This window comes from Neovison vison, chromosome 5 (assembly GCF_020171115.1).
Source record: "Neovison vison isolate M4711 chromosome 5, ASM_NN_V1, whole genome shotgun sequence".
Taxonomy (NCBI): Eukaryota; Metazoa; Chordata; class Mammalia; order Carnivora; family Mustelidae; genus Neogale; species Neogale vison.
In genome coordinates this window covers 8,148,570-8,169,926 of record NC_058095.1, presented here as the reverse complement: position 1 = coordinate 8,169,926, position 21,357 = coordinate 8,148,570, and the positions used below count along the sequence as shown (strand labels likewise).

The following is a 21,357-nucleotide window of genomic DNA, read 5'->3' as shown; positions in this document are numbered from 1 at the left end:
GGATAGAATGCTATGTCAATTATACATCAAAATGAGGTTTAAAAAAAAAAAAAGAGAGAGAGAGAGAGAATGAGAGAGAAGAGACCACAGCATTCCTTTTTTGGCTCTTCCAGACAAATACCTGTGTGGGATCCAAGCAAAGAAAGCTGGACATGGAGGACCCCAGCGCCCCTACAGGAGCCCCCTCCAGGGTCCCCGACCTCTGAGGTCCCAAAGAACTTCTGCCCTGACCTGCATCGCTCTGGAATCCGAGGGCCCGGATCCGCAAGAAGCAAGAGGACGTTGGACGCCGGTGCTGCTCATATAGCAACACAAACATCGGCTTCTTTAGAAGGAACAGGAACAAAAATTAAAATCCCATTTGACCTGAGTGTGGTTAACAATTCACTCTGTATCCGGCTGGAAGATAATGGAACAAACACGAATTGCCGAGTCCAAAGGCACAGCAGACGCGGGAGCTGGGGGGCCGGCGAGGGTGTGGTGGAAAAGCCTTTCGGTTTCCGGGCATTGGGGGCAGGGGAGACGGAGGGGCAGCCGCGGCAGAGGAAACGTTTTCCACAAGGAGGAATGGCAAGGTCTGCGATGATGCTGACTCGTCCGGCTGGAGGTCACGTCCGGCGCACACAGGGCCATACACAGACTTCTCTCCTCGGTGCAAGGGTCTTTGCTTTCTCCTTCAACATCTTCTGAAATCCACAAGTTTCTTCATTCTCCAAAGCAAGAATTCTTAATCAGATCCAGAGCTCTTGCCTCTTAAGAGAGATGGTCCCATCTTAGCGGGGTCCTTTGCAGGGTGGCGATGGTAGAGCTTGGCTCCCGCTAGCTTGCTGGAGAGAACGGTGAGCGAGACAGAGTGGTCCTTAGCCGCTCCCCCTTGCCGGGCCTGTAGACCGAAACACAGCACCAGAGTTAGGTTCTGCCTCCTCCCTTTCCGCTGTGAGCTCGACGCTCCTGTCTTTAGCGCGTAACGGTCTAGCCAGTGAACAGATCCTGCAGTGCGAAAATCACTATTTGCGCTAAGACAGAGAAAGAAAAAAAAAAAAAAAAGGAAGGCCTGTTTATACCATTCAAGGAATGCCCCCTACACTGAATTCCCTCCAGGAATCCTCCTCACGGATCTCACTGCTATACCAGACTGCTGACTTAGATACACAAAAGCAAAGCGCTGAACCCAGCCATCCCAGAGGAACCGCAGGCTTGTTTTCCAGCCCGTCACGACGTTGTCCGTGAGATTTGGTGCAGGGAGCATGGAGGTGTTAGGTCACCCACTTTATAGACGGGAAAACTGAGGCACAGAGGCTGCCGATGTTCTCCGTACAGGATGGCAAGGGTCTGATCCCTATCCTAATGTCCACTTGAGCGGGGACTTCTGTCTGTTCTCCCAAATCCCTTAACAACGAATTAGGAAATTTTCCAGAACTGATGGGGTCCCTTGGAGGAAACCGGAAGACTCAGCTTAACACGTTTGCTTTCCCAATGATGACGGCAAAGAAACGAAGACGGACTTGGGCTCCACGTACTTTCCTGACTTCCCACCACCCCCTGGGATTCCCCATTGCCGAGGGGCCAATAGAGTTAGTGCCACCAAATGCCCTCAGGGGACATCCCCATTTGAAGATTGATGGGGCCCAGCGAGGCAAACAAGGGGCCTACTCCCAGACACGGATAATCCAGGCCTCTGGACTGCGACGATCACCGTCCACCCCCAAGGAACAATGTGGACACCTGCGGATACATCCATTCCCCAGGACCACTCCGGGTGAGACGCTGTGGAACCGGACCGAGAGCAGACAGGCAAGCCCCGCCCTCGCAGGCCTCGGGAGAGAGGCGACACTGACCAAGCACGAGGCCAGAAGGACATCGACAGCGGCGGGACACACACTGGAGATTCTGGGGACGGTCTGGGCTTACAGGCCCCCATCAGCCGCCCCGTGCAGGCCTTCGGGGGTCGCTAACAGCCTAGCCTGTGCAGGGGTGCCGTCCTTCCCGTGGGCTTTGGCTACCCCCCTGGCAGGGACGTGTGCAGCTGCTGCGACACCAGAGACAAGGCACTGTCAGAGACGGGACGAGGTACCAGTGAGGGCCTGCTCACGGGAGAATGGGCAGAGAGAACGCAGAGGACTTTCCTCTGCAGGAGAGCTGCAGGGAAGGGGGGGGGTCTGCGTGTGAGAGCCACCGACCCACGGAAAACCAGCCAGCGTGGCCCACGCAGAGGCACTCTGGGGTCCCAAGAGACTCTCTGAGACTCTCTGATTGTCCACCAAGGGGAAAGCATAAGTCTCACCCAGGTGGAGCCCGGGCCCTCCAGACGCTCTTTCATTTGGACCTGAAAACACCCTGAAGAGCCCCACCGTTCTGCGAACTTTCCTCCCGTCCCGTTTCCCCTCCCGGGCAGCCACCCTCCGAGCTGTCTCACGCGGGCCAGAAGGAGCCTTTTCCCCAGGGAGACGCGCACGCAGCGAGCAAATGAATTGGCAGCAGCGGGTGGATCACACAGGGACTTCCTTCTTGTTGCCCGGCAACTGCATGCACTTGGCAGGGGGACGTTAAACACAGAGGGGAATGTTGGGAGGCATTTGCAAAATAAAATAAAAAGCAAAACATACAACACCCCAGACTGATCCCAGCAGGCAGACCAAGCCAAGGCGGCTGGGGGCGGGGGATGGGGGGCGGGATGGGGTGGGTGTTGGGGGGACAAGGGAATCATTGCAGGAAAGGAAAATAAAGTTAGGACAGAACCAGCCCAATGGAGCTTAACGCTCCGGGCTCTCCCGCCTCCCATAAACTCTGCTACGTGTAGCATTTGGATTTGGCCAAAGACACACCTCCAGGAACCTAGAGACAGGCGAGAGGGGGCTCAGAGATTAGGAGGCACCTGGGGGGTTGCAAGGTGACCTAGAAACCCGCAGCCCTGAGGGTTTGCCAACCCTGCCTCCGGGTGACTCCCTGCTGCTTACGCTTGTCCAGCGTGCGTCATGTCCAGGTGAGGTCACTGCCACCTCCAGGGCAGGACCCCCTCCCCCACTCCTTTTCCACTTGAGTGTTTTCGTGCCCGTTGCCACGGCTGCTGGCGCTGATTAGACAAATCTCCGACTCACCGCCTTGCCCTTCAGAACCTGTCTCCGGGCCTCTCTGAAAACCCCCCGAAGTGAAATGCAGGCAGCGTTCCGGTTGGGAGCAGCCCACGGAAGCAAAACTGGGGACCAGGAAAGGGAGCAGAGAAGCAAGAGAGCCCCTGTGGCTGGCTGGGTATCAGCCCCCAAAGACACCACGTCCTAATTTGGGCAACCTGTGCATGCGACCCTCGGTGGCAGAAGGGGTCTGATGTGCCCAAGACGATCCCGAAGACCCAGGAGGGCCCCAAGCGTCAGCAAGAGGGTCCCTGCAAGAGGGAGGCGGGGGGTGGGGTCTCGGATAGGGAGAAGATGTGACACAGGAGAGGGAGAGAAATGTGAAAATGCAACCAGGAGTCCGGAGTCATTCGGGGAAGAGTCGGAAACATAGGGCCTCCAGAAGCTGGAAAAGGCAAGGAAATGGATTCTGCCCTAGCACTTCCAGAAGGAATCAGCCCTTCGGGTACTCTTGCCTTTGGCCCAGTGGAATGAGCCTCCAGAATGTATGAGAATAAATGTGTGTTGTTTTAAGCCACGAAGTTTGCGGTAATTTCATGGCGGCTGTAGGGAACCAATCTTGTCTGTGCAGCAAACCAGGCCTTGGTCTCCTGCTAGATCAACAGAAGAGGGGACTGCGGTGGGGATGCAGGTGACAATGGGATGCGGCAGGTCGGAAGGGATGGGGTCCCACATTAGGCTTAGAAGAGTCTAACAGGGTGCCTGGGTAGCTCAGTGGGTTAAGCCTCTGCCTTCAGCTCAGGTCATGGTCTCAGGGTCCTGGGATCGAGTCCCGCATCGGAGCTCTCTGCTCAGCAGGGAGCCTGCTTCCCACCCACCCCCACCTGCTTCACCCCCACCTGCTTCGCTGTCTACTTGTGATCTCTGTCTGTCAAATAAATAAAATCTTAAAAAAAAAAGAAAGGAAGGAAAGAAAGAAAGAAAGAAAGAAATGTCTAACAGACACCCTGCCGGCTCAGCAGGAGGAGGTCAGGTCCCCGAGAGCGGCCAAGGCAAGAAGCAGCCCAGGAAGCAGGGTCTCAAATTATACCATTTGTGACTGTCACTTGGGCTCGTGGCTTAATCTCTGCAAGTCTCGGTTCTGTCATCCGAAAAACAGAGATGATGTTATTATGTGTCTTGCAGAGCTGTTAGGATTAAATGATATACGGCATGAAAACACGCGGCAGATGCCAAATACACAGATAGTAATGGTAACTCTTAGGAAGGATTAGGCACGGACATATGGGCAGAAGCTGTTAGTTGATTACCCCACCATGTATTCTCCCTTTTCTACTTAGTAACGTAACTCTAAGTTTTGGCTGGCACATTGTGGCCCAAAGCAAAAAGACTACATTTCTCAGCTCTTCTTGTAGCTAGCTATGGCCACGTGACCAAGATCTGGCCAAAGAAATATAAGCAAAAGTGTTGTAGGACCTCGGGAAAGTGTGTCCAAAAGGTGTTGGAAAGATGCCATTGTTTTCCTGTCTGCCTTTCTCACCTTCTGCTTTCAACGAGGACATGATGGCTGGTGCTCCAGCAGCCATTTTGGACTATGAAGGACACTGGAGATGGGAATCACGCATTAAGATGATCCAACAAGAAGATGGGAACCTGGGTCCCTGGTAACTCCAGAACCATCACATCAGCGTTGGATGGCCTTTCTCTGGATTTCTGTTATGTGGGAGAGAATGCTCTTCTTTGTTGTTAAGTCATTGCCATTTTAGAGCTTTCTAGTGACCATAACGGATACAATATAACACAGATCTAGAAAAACAGGATTCAGAGTCAGTCTAGACTAGTGATTCTCATAGTGCAGCCCTGGACTGACAGCTTGAGCAAGGACCTGGGAACTTGTTAGAAATGCAAATTCTCAGGCCCCACCCCAGACTTATTGAATCCCAAACCCTGGGAGTGAAGCCCAGCAGTCTGTTTTTTAACAAGTTCTCCAGGTGGTTCTAGTACACTCAAGTGTGAAAAACACTATTCTAGAGCAAAATTTCTCAGCTCTGGAAAGAATGATGTTTGGGGCTGGATAACTGTTCATCAGGGTGTGTGTGCAGGGCGGGGGGCTGCTCTGTGCAGTGTAAGATGATTAGCTGTGTCCTTGACCTCTAGCCACTAGATCCAGCAGCACTCTCCTGTCCATGTGACCCTGAAAAGTGTCTTAGACATCGTAAGTGAGGAAGGGTGGAAAAGGGGTTCAGCAAAGTCACTCCCAGTCGAGAAATGCTTTCTCTTGGTAGTGGTTCATTCTCAACCGTGGCTACACATTAGCATCCTGTGGAAAGCTTCTCAAAATCCCAATTTTCCCTCCAGCTGGGTTAAATCAGAATCTGCTAGGGCAGGACGAGGTGACAGTTAAAGCTCTCCAGGTGATTCCAGCGTGTGCCGGCAACCCTGCGGAGAGACGGGCCCAGGCTGGGGAAGGTGACCCACCACTATCCTGACAACGGGAAGCCCACAAGAGGTTCCCAGGCAGACGCTGTAAAAGCCTGACAGCTGTCAACCTGGGAATGGGCATCCTCGTCGCCAGATGGGGTGACTAGATGGGGAGGAATTCCTGGAGGCTGTGTCACCTCGTTTCCCATCAGAACTGGGCGGACACCTCTCAGTGTCTCCCATGAATAACCACACAAAGCCTCAGTTCCCTCCCCTAATAAACAGCACACAATGGACCAGCTCCCATGAGCTAGAAACATGAGCTCATTCAACAAAAAGAATCATCTTAATAAAGACAGTGGTATGGCACTAGGGCCTATTTAGAAACGGGGAGCATTAATTCTCCTTCCAATTGGTAAACTCCCCAGGCGTTGAAACCCCAGTGCTCCCACGAGGATGCCTTCAGAGCAAGGGGAGATTTCCCATATACTGAACGCAGCCCTGCAAATCAGCTTGGCCGGGGCTCCACGCTGGGTTGGAGCAGAAAGGAAGGAAGGAATTCAGTGAAAAACCAGCAATGAAGAGAGGGAGAGATGGACAGGTTGGTGCTCTGGAAAAGAAAGAGGAGGTCATGTGTGAATTGTTTCTCCTGCTGGGAACTGTCTTTTACTCCATTATTTTCCTCCCTGCTTGGCCCGCCTGAAATGCTGAGGCAAGCTCTTCCTCGTTTTCCTTGGCCCAAACCATTAAGTCCAGGATGGCACTGGGGGAGGTGGGGCAGGGGATGGAGAAAGGAGGAGGGGGAGGAGGAGGGGAAAGAGAGAAGCTCACAGGGCTCTGGCATTCTTAGGTATCCCTTCCTGGCAGTTCCCAGAGGAGCTGGCTTTTCTATCTCCTGCTTGCATCAGTCCTGCCTGGTTAGCCCAGATGCAAAGAGGAGTCTGTAACCCTCAGAGGTAAAGCCCCCTGACCCCACCGCGAGTCTCTAAGAGGCTAAGGTTCAGCACAACAGAGCCCACCAGGATGTTCCCATCCTTTCTCAGAGGTCCTGCCTTCTGCTCCCTCAGTAGCCGATCCAGAACAAGGTAGAAGAACTCCATTTGCTCTGTACCGCGGGTGCGGAGGAAGCAAGGAAGGAACTCAGCTCCTTTTTCTGTTCTGGGGGCCTTTTGACAGGCTCCTGGGCTATCACAGTCTCAAGTGTGCAGGACTGGCTGCTGACACTGGCCATTTCCAGGTCCCCCCACCCCTCTCCCTGTACTACGGCCCTTCTCCAGCCTCAAAATCGATCTCCCGCTTGACAAAACCCCCGGTTCCCTCCAGCCTGTAAACCTCGTGTGCAAATGTCCTGACTCTTGCAAATGTGTTAAAAAATAAACTTTAAAAAGCTTCCAGATGTTCTGTTTGTATGGTGGTGTTTCTCTGCGGCTGTCTCCAGAGGCCAGCGCCTGCGGTCCAGCATCCTGACTGCCCAGAGGAACTACAAGGCGGCCAGGGGGCACGGCCTGGGGCTAGCGGAGGGGGATGCTCCTTCCACTGGGACTACCCTCCACCAACAGTTCCATCAACCCTCCCCCTGCAAAGATGCGACCCTGTGCTTCCCCCTTTATTCTCCCACGGTCCGTCACGGCCCACGCCTTCCATTCTCCTAGAATACATCCCCGGGGTTCTTTCTACAGAGCATAGAGACCTCCAAAAGACCCCAACAGAGCAAGCCTGAGATCCCCAAATGATAGGCCTTCAGGCTCCACGTCCTCAGGGTGCCCACCTCATTGCTCCCTTGACATCCTTCTACCAACCACCTTTGACACAGAGTCGAGCACGGAATGATACGGTGAGTCCCTTACGTGTAAGGGGTGAAATGGTGTTCGCAGCTGGTCAAGGCCCCTGGGGGCTGGTGGCCTCTGATCTGTAGGAAGGAAATTGCCAACGGGCAGCCCTGGGCACACATGGCCCCACACGCACCCTTCCCAACACACACACACCTGAGGGCAGAGGATTCTTTGCACAAGGTGACGGCTGCTCCCTTTGATGCTCGCCGGATGTGTTCCCATTGGGTGAGAACCAGACCTCAATAAAACCGGGCATTATCAAGAGGCTGGTGGATTGTGATTGCCCCCGCCTGTTATCTCTGTGGCCCCGGGTGGGGCCGCTTTGCGGTTCTCCACTGAAAAGCATTAACTTCTAGGTGGATCAAAGACCCTTCCGAACCAGCCAACCTGGGTCTCTTGTTTACCCCCATGAGATTGTGCCTAAAGATGGACTTTCAAGATAATAGGGACCCCAGTCCCACCCTCCCCTCTGTCCTCTCCTCATCACGCAGCCTGTCCCTCCAGGACCACCCGATGGCCAACCACAAGGCCCTTCTCCTCTCCCTCTTCAGATGGCCCGTTTAACGACAGCTAATCGGGCACTGGGCCCCAGAGCGGCCGGCTCTGCTCTAACAACGGGGACCACGGGCACAGAGAGACACGTACTTGGAAGCCTTGCAAGAGCTCCTCTGTCCTCTGCGAATCACGCCTGGGATGGGGTTCCAGAGGACAACAGGTGCTACCCTCTTTCCTTAGGAGGGATAAATGCACAGGTGCCCTCACCGGGTCCTCTGTGGGGCTCTCCTGTCTACCCAGACGTGGGAGGGCCCGTGGCCAGCCTTCAGTGAGGACACGGCGGGATTTCTGACCTGTCTGGATCAGAAACACCAAGGACAGGCAACCACATGGGAGAGAAAGAGCTCGGGCATCCCAAGACTGCCATGCCGGTGGGCTTCGGGGGCTCCGAATGTTCCTCCTCGGCACCTCGCAGGTGTGTCCCAGGGCAGTGGGAGGCTCACTGTGGCAGCCACACTCCCCTTCTGTGGGAAGTGTGGGAACACCCAGCTTAGTGTCTGGCCCCGAAGAGACACATCAACGGACAAACGAATGAATGATTGACAGAACCAGCGAAACATGAGCAACACAAGCTAGTCATCTTCCAGGTGTGGGAGGGACGTGGGCGCCCCACACTCATCCCTACGGGCAGGAAAACAGTCCGGAGGCAAGTGGCACTGGAGACATCTCCGCTTACAGGAACAGAGTCAAATCGAGGACAGAGTCCCAGATCTCTGGCAATACCCTCTGACCCACATGGTAAGTAGGAACGAGAACAGTGCCTAGTCCGTTGTAGGACCATCGTGAGGCCTGAGTGAAACGCAAAAGGCTCCTTAAGGACATCGGTCAGCATCATCGCACCTACGCCACCTGTACAAAAAAATATAGGAGCGCGCTTCCCGGGAAGGAGGGACGATGAGTCAGTGCTTGCTTATTTTCCTGGTCTAGACCAGACCTCACAGGTGTACAGGGACTCCAGGCCCATCTGACGTTACGTTTCTCTTTTCCTTTTGTTATCAATAATGTTGTCTGTAGCCCTTAGATTGCACGTGTGGGGCTGCGTGCTTAGTACAGGGGGCAGGTGACACGGCCCCGCCTCAGGAGCCCCCACCGTGAGCCTGGCAGACGGGGCGACGTGAATCGAGCGCCAGCTCTGCTGCTGTTCTACCTGGAAGCGCATGGACGTCCCTGGGCTCCAGCTCCTGGGTCCCACCCTTGCCCCTCTCCTCCCTGGAGACACTAGTGGCCGGACAGCCAGCTCAGGCCACCCAGACGGGCAAGGGGGCCTCCAGGGTCTGGCCCCAGCACCGCCGCCTGGACGGCAAGGGACGTGGGTGCCAAATGGACGGGGGACACGGGGCCTCAGCACCCGCCTGTCAGGACTCGGCCAGGCTGCTACCCAAGGCTGCAGCTGGGCTTTCAGAGGCCGGGGGAGGTCAGGCAGCAAGTTCACAGGACGGGCCACCCACAAGGCACATCAGGGCTGCTGGACTGTCCCCGGGGCCAGTGCGGCTCCGGCCCTTGGCCCTGACTCGGAACACTCGACCATATGGCTTCCCTCGGGGAGGATGAGAAGAGGAAAAGAATAAACTGGGGGCAAGAGAGAGAGCCACACCTCCCTCTGGACACCGGGGACCCTTCCCAGGCTTAGGGGAGGGGAGGCTGGCACAGCCCCCAGCAGCAGGTCTGAGAAAAGCAAGCGGGCATCCCTCCAAGAAATGGGCAACCATGACCGCAGCGTGCCCACGGGGACTGGGGTCTCCCTGTGTTCTGCATGCAGGGCCGGGGAGAGAGGCTGCCAGGGTCGGATCTGAACTTCGAACAGCCTGAACCTTGGGTTGCTTCACGCTTTTCTAATGAAAGATCCAAACTGGATTTTCATGTTTGCTGAGACAGCTTTGCCCAAAAGTGTAGGCAGCGGAACAAAACAGGAAGAGAACTCTCTCTCTCTCTCTCTCTCTCTCTCTCTCTCTCGGTCTCTCTCCCCCTTCCCTCCCAAAGTCCAGGGTGGGGGCTTGGGGAGGGCAGGCGAGGGGGCAAACAAAAGCTTGGCAGCCTGGGCCTGTAGGTCCCCTGGAGCCTGCTTGTGTTCTGTTGGAAGCTTTTCTCTTTTCTTTGGTCCCGCAGACACCAGTTGGTTGGTCACTGGTCCGGGCAGGGGTGGGGGTGGAGAGGAGCTGGGTGAGGCTCGGGAAAAAGAGAAGAAAGAGGTGAAGAACGGATTCTCCGGCGTAGCTGGAGAGAAAAGAGCCCGGGTGCCTCATCGGGGCGTGCTGGGACTTGCTGGAAACCAGAGCCCCAGCGGGCAGAAGGAGGGTGGACAGTGGAACCAGAATTCAAAGGGGCAGCCGGAGGGGGGGGGGCTATGGGGGAAGAGGGGGAGGTTTCAGTGAATCATATAAATGAGAGACAGAAAGGATGTCAGGCCACCTTCACTTCCTTCCTCTCCTAATGTGAATTATCTCATTAGCCCCGAGGTTCCCAGAGGCCGACTCTAAATGATTCCTGTAATGGGGAGTTCAGTCCCCAGCCTCTCTATGGGGTCAGACTCCTAGGAGGGCTAAGAAGGGCTCTTAAAGGGACAGTAGCAAACCACGTCAGTCAATCCATGCGACATGGAGTGCCTTCTCCAGACGCTTCATGCAACGTTAGTCAGACCCTTGCGTCCTGTGTTTCCACGGACGAAAATTTACTGTGAGAAGACAGTTATGGACATCGGGATGGGCTCGTCAAGGACACCCCCTTCCCCACCAAAAATGAGAGTCACCGTTCAAACCCCCAGCACCTGTAAATGTCACTTTATGTGGCAAAAAGGACTTGGCAGGTGGGATCAAGTTAAGAGTCTTGAAATGGGGAGAGGGGATGCTAGATTATCCAGATGGGCCCTGAACGCCACCACAAGGGTCCTTATCAGAGGGAGGCAGACGGAGGGCTGAGCACAGAGAGAACAGATGTGGATGCAAACACCGAGGCAGAGGCTGGTGTGATGTGGCCACAAGCCAAGGAATGTGGCAGCCTCCAGAAGCTGCGGGAGGCCAGGAACGACTTGTCCCTGGAGGCTCTGTAAGGAACGGGCCCTGCCCACGACTTCATTTTACTCCCATAAGGCCCATTTCGGTCTTCTGGCTGCCAGGACTGTAAGATAGCACATTTGTGGGTTGTTGTTTTTTAAGAGAGAGAGAGAAGGACAGTATCCACACATGTGTGCCTGCACAGCAGGGGGAGGGGCAGAGGGAGAAGGAGAGAGAGAAGCTTAAGCTGGGTCCACACCCAGCACGTGAGCCCAATGAAGAACGTGAATGACCCTGAGATCACGACCTGAGCCAAAAATCAGGAGTTGGATGCTAAACCCATGGAGCCACCAGGTACCTTACATTTGGGTTGTTTTAAATCACCCAGTTGCTGGTGACCTGTTACAGCAGCCCCCTGAAACCAGGATGGATATGAATCAAGTTCTTGCTACCATGCTGGTCTTCAGAGCCTTTCACGGCAAAATAAGAAATGGGAGGAACATCAAAGAACAATTCAAAAGTAACTATGCCATGGGTTCAACAAGGAAATACTATATAACCATAAAAACACTGAAATATCATTTTCTTAAAAATAAAGGATGGATGTATAACTGAGTACAGATCCTGAATATTTTCCTTTTATAAAATTTTCCAACAGTAAGCAACTTATAACTACGTCTGTCAACATATAAGTCACAATGTGGCAGAGAGAGAGGCTGAGAATCCAGGGTCGGTACCATTCTGGATTGTGAAGACTGTCCCCTGGAGAAGGTCTCTGCTCATACACGCACCTCAGCCTGGCATCATGGCCCTCGGCCCACGGGCCAGTGGGCTTGCAAACTCTCATCCCTAACATGCAAACCAGTCCTGTCTCCTCACAAGCAGTCTGGTCCCAGGGATCCCTCACCTCAAGCCTTTTCTCCTACCCTACCAGAGAGCACATTCTTGTCAGCCTCATACTCTTAGACCAAGGCGTGCCTAACAAATCACTACAATTTGGTGGCAAAAAGCAACAGAGACTTCTGTCTTCCTAGTTCAGGAGGATGGAAGTCCAAAATCAGGGTGTGGGCAGGGCTGGTTCCTTCCAGAGGCTGGGAGGGGGAACCCATTCCAGGCATGGGTCCCAATGGCTACTGGCTGCCAGCCGTCCTTGGCTTGTGGATGCTCCCCTCCGATTCTGTTCTGATCTGGAGATCCCCATCCTCTCTGTGTCTCTCTGTTCCCTGTCTCTCCTCTCCAACTTGTCAATGGATCCTTCGTGACTCATACATGCAGAGACCCTATTTGCAACCACGCGGTCACATCTGAGGTTTTGGGGTGGCCGTGACTTCTCGGGGATGCTCTTCGAGGCACTGCACAGGTGGCTTCCACGACACTCTCTTCTTCAGCTTCCTTTACTTCAAGTCTCAGCAACTCCACAAGGCCTGCTAAGATTCTTCCTGGTCCCAGATGTCAATCGCTTCTGGAAGGACTAGGAGGCAGATGGAGTCTCCTGCCATGACAAGGGTGTGTGGCCTCAGGAGAGTTGGAATTCTCCACTGTGCAAGGTTCCTGCAGAGAACACCTCTCCGGAAAGACTCAGAGGAGATCCTGGTCTGGCCAGGAGATGGAATGAGATGGTCAGGGAGAGTCTGGCTTTAGGAGAGCAGGAACTGTGCCGGATTCACTTGGCACGGTGTTGGGCAAGGAAAAGACACTCACCAGGTGTTCACTGCCCCACCAGAGAGGCCCCCGCAAATGCCAGTGTTCCTTCTTTCACTGAATGTGTGGAACATTTTGGAACAAAACAAAGAATTTGGGGGAGCCTGGGTGGCTCAGTGGATTAAGCCGCTGCCTTCGGCTCAGGTCATGATCTGAGTCCTGGGATCGAGCCCCGCGTTGGGCTCTTTGCTCAGCAGGGAGCCTGCTTCCCTCCCTCTCTCTCTGCCTGCCTCTCTGCCTACTTGTGATCTCTCTGTCAAAACAAAGAATTTGATGATGTGTATATTCCACGACTATTTGCAGAGTGACTTCTCCATAAACCGCACTACGAGATACAATCTGATGTTCCTACACGCCTCTCTCTTCTTTTGTGGCAAGACGGTGACAGACCACACAGCCAGAGACCGTTAAATCAACACCTCCACGATTAGGCAGACTGAGACCCAGCGCCCCCAGAGTTTCTATATGGGCAGGTGGTGGGTTCCTCAGGAAAGCCTACAAAATAAGGCCCTTGCTCCCTGTTGGCCCACTTCAGAAGGGAGGGAAGGCAGAGGAACTTTCTCTGCAGGAGCCAAGGGCAGTGTCTCTGTTCCTGCTGCAGCCCAGACAAAGGACACCTGCCACATGGTGATTTATCAGCCGTGAGAGGTCCAAGGATCTCTTAGGCCACAGGTGGGTGTCTGGAAAGCCACCTTCCCGGGGAGCACGGACCACAGACCCGGCACAGTGCCTCATCCCCAATCTGGGTGGCCCTTGGCCACTCCCGAGGCCTCGCCACAGTGCTCAGTGATCTCAGCTGGCCTCACACAGACGGTCAGGGGAGCAGGACAAGTGATGTTATTCTTCCCACTTTACAGATGGGGGAACCGCCTGAGTGCTGGATGACTTGCTCAGGGCCACCCAGGGAGCGTGTGTCCCGGCCAGGAGCCCAGTGCCCTCCTTCCGTAGCCCAGGCAGGCAGGGGGCATCCCCACCGCCCCCCTGTACGGCTCCCGAGCGCTTTAGGGCCTTACACGGGAGACAACAAATACCAGGGGCGGCTCTTCCCTTTGGGTGCTGGGCTGCTTTTTTGGGGGGACCTTGGGAAGCCTGACTCTCACCTCTTCCCGGTCCATCCCCCGTTTCTTCTGCTCGACGGCTGCACGTGGAAGGGCAGGGACCGGCAGGGGCAGGCATGACCTGTGTCTGGGCTGGGCCTCTCCCAAGAGTGGCGAAGCCTGCCTTTTGGGATCCAGAAGGAGAAGCCCTTAGGTATGTGTGTACTTTTCCTGGCCTGGAGAAAGAGAGAGGAAAAGCAGAGCTGACCTGAGGCCTAGCTCTCCTCTTGAGGTTTGCCAACCTGCCCCACAGAGGTTCTCCAAGCCGTCCCCTGTTGTACCACACTGTCTCAAGCCACCCCAGGAAGAGGCTGGGTGACTTCAGAGCAGGAAAGAGCTGGAAGAAGGCTACCCACTTCTGGGGCCACAGGTCAACAGGGCAGGAGTTAATTATCTTCGGGTCGGGCCTCTGGAGGAGGAGGTGAGGTTCCTTGGCTGGGGCCCCTGGCCTGACAGAGCCCACAGCACCCAGAGGCATTCACGGCAGAGCTGATGGAGGCCCAGGAGCCAGGACTCGGCAGGCGGCACCTGCACGCGAGCCCGGGCCAGTCCCGTCCACAGCCCGCGCCGCCTGGAATGCCCAGGATCAGGCTGGCTCCTGGGACCTAGCCTTCCGGCCAAGGCTTTCCCCTTACCAAACCACCTCTCGGTCCCCTTCCTCGTCCTGGGTGGAATGTGTGTCATCCTCAGAGCGCCCGGGGACACGTGGTACAACCCAGAGCTGCGTGGGCTCCTCTGCCTTCGGGGTTCAGGCCGGAGAGGAGCCCTCGGAAGGTGAGCGAGAGGCTCCACAGGCTCTGGGAAGCCCAATCTTGGCCGGCGTCCGGTTCCCATGACAGTCTTCCTGGCAGCGTTAATAACTAACCCCGTCCCAGACAGGTGCTGGCGGCCTGGCCTCAGGAGTTCTCGCGCAGGGTTGACAGTGAGTCACTTCCCTTGCATAGTTTGCTTGCAGACTGAGTCACCCGGAGGCCGAGCCTTCCGTACACGTTCTCACACCTGGGCCAAGGCACATTCGTGCCCATGTCCTCGACCCCCTTGTCTCCAGTCAGCTGCGCCCTGCAAAGTCGACCCTCCCGGCCGGGGCCACACAAGTGTCCCCGGGAGCCAGCCTCTGCCCTGCCCCCAACCCACCCACTCCCTCAGCAGGGACGGCGACCCCGGGGCCCAGGGAGTCTGCAGAGATGTCAGAGACGGGTGCCGGACAGGTGGTCCCCTGGGCCTGATGCTGGGTCAGGTCTCTGTCGCCTCAGACCTTTACCCTAAAGAGCGCTCTCATACCTTCCCACTCCTCCCCTGCCAAACGAAGGAAGACTGGACGTGGAAGGTTCTCAACGAGGAGCCAAAGGACGAAACTGTGAAGCCATGTTAGCTCCACCACTCTGGGGAAGGACAGAGGCTCTGGGGTGGTAAACTGAGTCCCATGACTGTGGCCATGCTCTCTGTGCACTGCGTCAGGTGGGAGAAAGGCCTGGCCTGGCAGGACCAGGACCAGGTTCCATGGGCTCTGGGGACACCTATTAAATCAACCTTGCCTGGAAGAACAAACTGTCAGGGAACCCTTCGTCCCCCGGCTCTTGTATGGTATTTTCCTACAAAAAGGATTTTTATTGAAGACAGAGAGAGAGAGAAATATGAAAAATTCAAAACAAAACAAAACAAAACAACAAAAAACCACAAACCCCAAAACCTCACTGAAATGGTTTGGGGATTTACTCCTGTTTAATCCTGAGAAAGTCCTTTCCGCCACCTGGTTTCCAAAACAGATGCTAAACACAGATGAGCTCAGGTTGGACCGCGCTGGGCGTCTCACGGCCAGGGGCTCCTGGCAGGTGCGAGACTGTCAGGTTCAGAAGAGATGACACTGTTTCTAGCATCGGAAGATGTCCAGCGTGCAGGCGTGGCGGGAAACTTGACACCTCGCCAGCGCCCCCCCCCCCCGGCCTTTTGGGTGACCTCCCCTTGTCTGGAGGAGGCGATGGGGTGACGGGGCGCTCCCTGGGGGCGGGTGGCCCCGTGTCGCCCACTCTCAGGAGTCAGAGTGCAGCCCATCCGCAGGGCTCTGAGACCACGGCTACAGCCCCGTGCACCCCAGGGAGCCCCCCGGACTTTTCAAACTGAATTTTGAAATCAGTTTTGGCAGCCGTGGCCATGGCGCACCCACCCAGGCCGTGAGGGCCTCTCCCCGCCACACACGTCCTGCACATCGTGTCCAGGGCCCCAGCACCGAGGGGACAGAGGTCAGAGGGGAGCAAGGCTCCACCCCCAGGGGCTGACTCGGGGAGCCCGAGTGAGTCACTGGGCCTGAGCGGTGACCACAACGTCCCGGGGTGAAGTGGGAGGCCTGGGGACGGAGCCCGCTGCCCAGACGCGAGCCACGGTGACTCACATTTGGACCCCGAGGGGAAGTTCCATCTGCGAATCCTCTGGATGGCTCCCGTCCCCCGGATGAGGTCATCTGCGCTGCCGCTCAGAACTGGGACATGCTTCTTCCTCGCAGAACCCCGGCGTTTCACTCGCAATTACGGTTAGGGCAGAAATCCTCACCCAGCCACAGCCGCTCGCCCTGCCCACCGCACACACATGCACACGTGCACGCGCACACACACACACGCGCACACACACATGCACACACGCACACACATGCACACACGCATACGCACATGCATACACACATGCATACACACATGAGCACACACAGAGACGCACACATACACACATGCGCACGCACACGTGCATACACACGCGCGCACACACACAGAGACACACACTCATACACACACATGCATACACACATGAGCGCACACACACAGAGACACACACGCATACACACACATGCGCGCGCGCGCACACACGCATACACACGCATACACACGCACACACACACACACACACAACAGACGGACAGTAGGGGAGAGGGTGTCCTCCCTGGGTGTCAGGCTTTTTCATTGCTCTTTATGCCAAGGGGTCAAAGACAGCGACGGGGACAGGCCTTTGAGAGGAGGGACACTAAATCTGCGCCCGTCGGTACGACTGTGTTGTCGCTGCTTCTGACGATGGCCCTGTGGGCCCAGCCGTCAGGCCACCATCTTGCTCCACGTCCCCAGGGGCCATCGGCCTGGAAGCCGAGGAGAGCACAGGCTCGGGTGGAAAGAGTCCCCAGCAGAGCAGCGCTCAGGAGCTCGGCAGAGTCATTCAGAAATAGGCTCGAGCCTGGGAGAGACGTGCAGGCGAAGACCTCACCCTGCTCACTGTCCTGTGCTTTGCAAGCGAGTGTGACAGGGCACGTGCCCTGGGCTAAGGCTTTGCTGGGGAGCAGGAGGCGTGTGGCCTGACGGACTGCAGTTTCCGGGGCACGTCAGCTCACAGGACATTAGCTAACAAGCACCACGACCAGGTCCTCATGGAAACGTTCTGAGAAAGACACGTCTGTCGGGCGCGAGCCCTGGGGCATGCTGAGCCGGCCCCACCTGGACAGTCACGGCGACCGCAGGACGGGAAGGACAAACGGCGAAGGAGGACATTCCCGCAACCCTATGGTCAGAGGAGGAGGACGAGGAGGTCAAGGCAAGGAGGCTGCGGAGGGAGCGCGCGGCCCCCACCAGAGGGCTGGGGGGACACCATGAGGGATGGCCTCCAGCTGCATCCCTGAGGGCGGCCGTCCCCCGCCCCCGACTACCCTCCCCACAACTGGAACAGGAAAGCGAGAGCCTCTGGTCTCCCTCCGCCCGTAATTTCCCACCGTTCCCTTCCCCATTCCCTTCTCCTCCTTGCTGCTGAGCCCAGCGCGGCCCCACTGAGGCTTGGAGGCCCCCCCCGGCAGGGAGGAGCAAAGAGGGACCCACCACCACCCCGTGCAAGAGGCCATCCTAAATCGGGCAACCACAGCTGCTGAGACTCATGCCCTGAGGAACAGCCTGGAAGCTTCTCGGCTCATCCCGACTGGAAATGCCATCCGTGGTGACAAACCTGGGATCAGGCCCGACAGGCGCCGGCACCTCAATGCCCCTTCCGCGTGGGCCATCGGCCGTCTGCTGCTCTGCTCCGCTCTGTCTCCATACCCGCCCCCAGGAAGTACGACCGCAGCACACTTGTCTCACTGGTCTCAGAATCCTGCTGTGGCTCCCAGTTCCCTCACTGGGAAAGCCTGACGCCCTCTTTCCCCCAGCCCCTGCCACCGTCCTGCCACCCAGGCTCTCCCTGGCCTGGGCCTCATTCCAGTCCCACCGAGCTCCTGTCCTCGGCCTGAATGTCACTGTTCCCTCTGCAGAACCCTCGTCCCCAGCGTGTTCACGGACTGGATCCTTGGAGCGTGTGCACAGGGGTCACCTCCTCAGTGAGGTGTCTGCTCCGTTCACCGCTGCACCCAGCCCTCCCCTCCCTGCCCTGCACACGTGGCCTGCCTTTGTGCCCCCATGTCTGCTGTCTTGCTCAACACCGTCACCTTACGTACAAGCTAATTAACCCATATACTGTTTTGCTGTTTGCCATCCACCCTCTCCCGCGCTAGAAGGCCAGTCCCGTGACAGCAAGATGGTGTTCTCCGCCTAGAACGGTCCCAGCACACAGTGAGCCTCTAATAACGTTCTGTTAGGCCATTCCCACGGGTGCAAGGGGCCGTGTATCTTAAGGAATGAACCGCTCTTCCTGGGGGAGGGAAGGGAGAAGGCGGGCTAAGGCAGAAGGTGCTGTGTTCCCAAAGGCAGTGCCCACACTGGCCTGGAAAGTCCCCTGGAGTCGCTCAGTCCCGTCCCCGCCCCAAATCACACACAGCCTGCTGGTCACCCGGGCACACACAGCCACCAAGGAACCCTTTCGCCAACGGACTCCTCCCCAAGCCCAACCTCCCACCGGACGCCCACACTGGGGAGCCAGCGGGGAGAGCACGGAGCACGGAGGCAACGTGTGGAAATATTCCAGATTCGGGGTGGGGGAGGAAGGATACACAGCAGGTCAGTTTGGCTGTGAGGATCCAAATTTGGGTGGGAAGTGGGAGCAATTAACATTAAATGTCCTGTGAGAGCTGGTTGCTGGGATAAACCAGGAGGGTTTGGCCTTTTTTTTTTTTTTTTTTAAATCAGAAAGTGGTAGGATGAATACTGGATTTAAGAAAGAAGTTTCAGGAAGACAAAGGCAAGATCGTTTTAGGAAAGAAAGACTAGAAATTCCCAAGGTCAGAGCCCCCCATGAGCGTCCCAGCTTGCGCGACCCAAGTCAAGATCAACAGCGTGGCTGGGAGAAGGGACGGGAAGGATCAAACCGAAAGTCGCCGGGGAACAACTGCCAGGATTTAGTATTCTAGGGGGTGGAGGCGTGAACACCGTTGACACCACTGGACATCATCCTTCTGCCTGATCCATGCGGAATTAGATACGTAAGGAAAGGAAGAGACAGGGCATCTGCCAGGGTCTAGACTTTTATTGGTATCCACTGTATTGTCCCATGTAACACACGACCTCCCCTGAGGACAAGGTATCAGCACCAGCATCTTCTAGGTGAGGAAACAGAGGCTTAACAATTCACCCAAGATCCTATCCGGAGCTAACGAGGGAAAAAAACACCCGCTGACATTCACTGGGTGCTTTGTCCGTTCCGGGCACTGTGCCAGGCATCTGGCACATCTCGTGCCACGACACGGCAGGGACGGCTCTTTCATTGTCCCCATTTTACAGATGGGAAAACTGAGGGCTAGGGGAGGGAAGGTCGGCAGCCGAGAGAAGGCAAGCCCGGGTGAGCAAGCGCTCCTCTGCTTCCTCATCTGTCGGCTGGGGAGAACGAGTTCGCCCAGGTAGACGCCCGTGAGAACCCAGCCCGCCTGGAATTCACTGCAAGGACTGTTAGTATTTATGAACCTGTGTCTCTGGACCTTCTCCGACAGCGAACTGCAAGGCTCCTCCTGCCAGTCAGCCCTCTGGGCTAGCAGGTGGGTGTGGGTGCAGGAGGGCTGTCTGGGAAAAAGGAGGTTGGCTGCAGAAGGAATAACCCCCCCCCACCCCGAGCCAGACGAGCAGCAGGGGTGTGGCTCTGCTCTGATTACCGGCCGCCACTCACCTTCTTTCTTGTCCTTCTTTTCTTGGCTCGGAGCACCTCCCCAGGTCAGCCTCAAAGCTCTGATTTCACCTAGAAAAAGAAGGGAGAGTTATGCCAGGAAAGAGCAGAGTAAAACTCATCTGCAAACTTAAAATACAGAGGGAGTGGGCTCCGAATGCCCGACAGCCTTCCAGGAACATAGGCGTTTAATAACTGTTTAGTCTTTAATATAGAATAAAACTACATTCCTTCTGAACAAAGGCAAAAACCCATTTCCTCTGTCAGTCACAGACATGGCAAACTGGAAGGTGACTTTCTAAGAAATACAGATGTTCATTCTAATAAGGAGACCTACAAGAAAATGGAAGGAATGTTACATTGGAGCGCAATTTTTTTCAAGTTAAAACTTAAATTTACAGGGGGCTTGTACACCTCCCCCCCCAAATAATAATCTATTGTCACAGTCCTGAGTTGTTCTGTTTGGGGGGCCCCTTTCCTCAAAGACTCTTATGACACTGTATCTGAATTGTTTTATGTTCTGACCGCATGGCACGTCTGAGTTCATGATATGGATCGCCCATGAGGAACCTCTAACTCGGTGCCCGGTCCCTGGCGTTTATGAGCTAGACCTTCCCTGCCTCCTGCGTGAGTTTCTGGAGTGCAAGGCTAGGGCGTGTCATTCCTGAGCAAAGGCACGAGGTTACCAGCAGAGTTGCCGCTGCTGCTAAAATAGATCTTGAATCTTTAAATCCGACCTCTGTCCAACCTGATTCAGACACCAGGAAGGGTAGTATTTCAAAAGGTGTTTAAGATAATAGCCCCATTCTAAGCTTCCCCATCATTAGACTCAAAGAAATCACTCTACACCCCTAGGCTGGCAAATGAAAACAGAGAGAAGAAAAAAAGGGGAAAAATAATACCATCAGATTTGAAACAGAAAACTTGTAACCTTCACTCACAAGGGAGATGATTGTTTGGGTGGCATTTTGTTCTTTCTCTGGATGCACACAGACATCATCTTGGGGCTTGGATCACTCCCGTGGTTTCTAGAGTTACGGAGGACCAGGTCCAGGCTGGTCCTCTGTGGCCAACCCCACCAGCCAATGCCCACCGTCACCACACACCCTCCAACGCCAAGTTGGGCAGCAGAACGGAGTCCCACTCCTGTTACTGCCTTATATAGGGCCACCCCCACCCCCAGCCCAGGTTCAGTCTCTTAGGTGCAGAACATCCCATAACCTCATTCAAGCTAAAGCCTTGCATGGAATGGACTGTAGCCTGACCCTTCCAGGGGAAATAGGAAATTGGACACAAGTCGATCTAAGCTCACCCAGCCCCAAGACATTTCAGTCCAACCAAAGCAAGCAGACCTCGGGGAGTGGGGAAGTGGAAAACCCTAGGGTAGGGGGAGATTTGGAGGAGAGGAAGGGTTCTCACCGTCCAGGTTCCCAGACTTGGCTACCTGCTGAAACCACTGTTCCCCATTCCCCTGGGCAGCCTGAAAGACATCTTGAAGTCTTGAGTCTAGACCTCATTCCCAGCAGTTCTGATTGGCAGAAACTCAGTGTTGGGTTAAAAAGAACTGAAGCTCCCCAGGTAAGTCTAACATACATTGAAATGTAGGGACCATCTGGAGAGTCTTTTAAAATTCAAAATCAAT

General features: G+C 55.5%; 1 long non-coding RNA gene across 2 annotated transcripts in view; it reads right to left on the bottom strand.

Moving 5' to 3' along the window:
• Positions 1-21,357, bottom strand: part of LOC122906034 — a 149,350-nt gene that overhangs the window by 4,461 nt on the left and 123,532 nt on the right. The window contains exons 2-3 of one of the 2 annotated variants that reach the window (XR_006384507.1): positions 19,719-19,787; positions 122-883 (exon numbers count right to left, since the gene is read on the bottom strand). This is a non-coding gene — a long non-coding RNA (uncharacterized LOC122906034). The remainder of the gene's footprint in view (positions 1-121; positions 884-19,718; positions 19,788-21,357) is intronic. The other variant, XR_006384508.1, reaches the window with a different exon arrangement.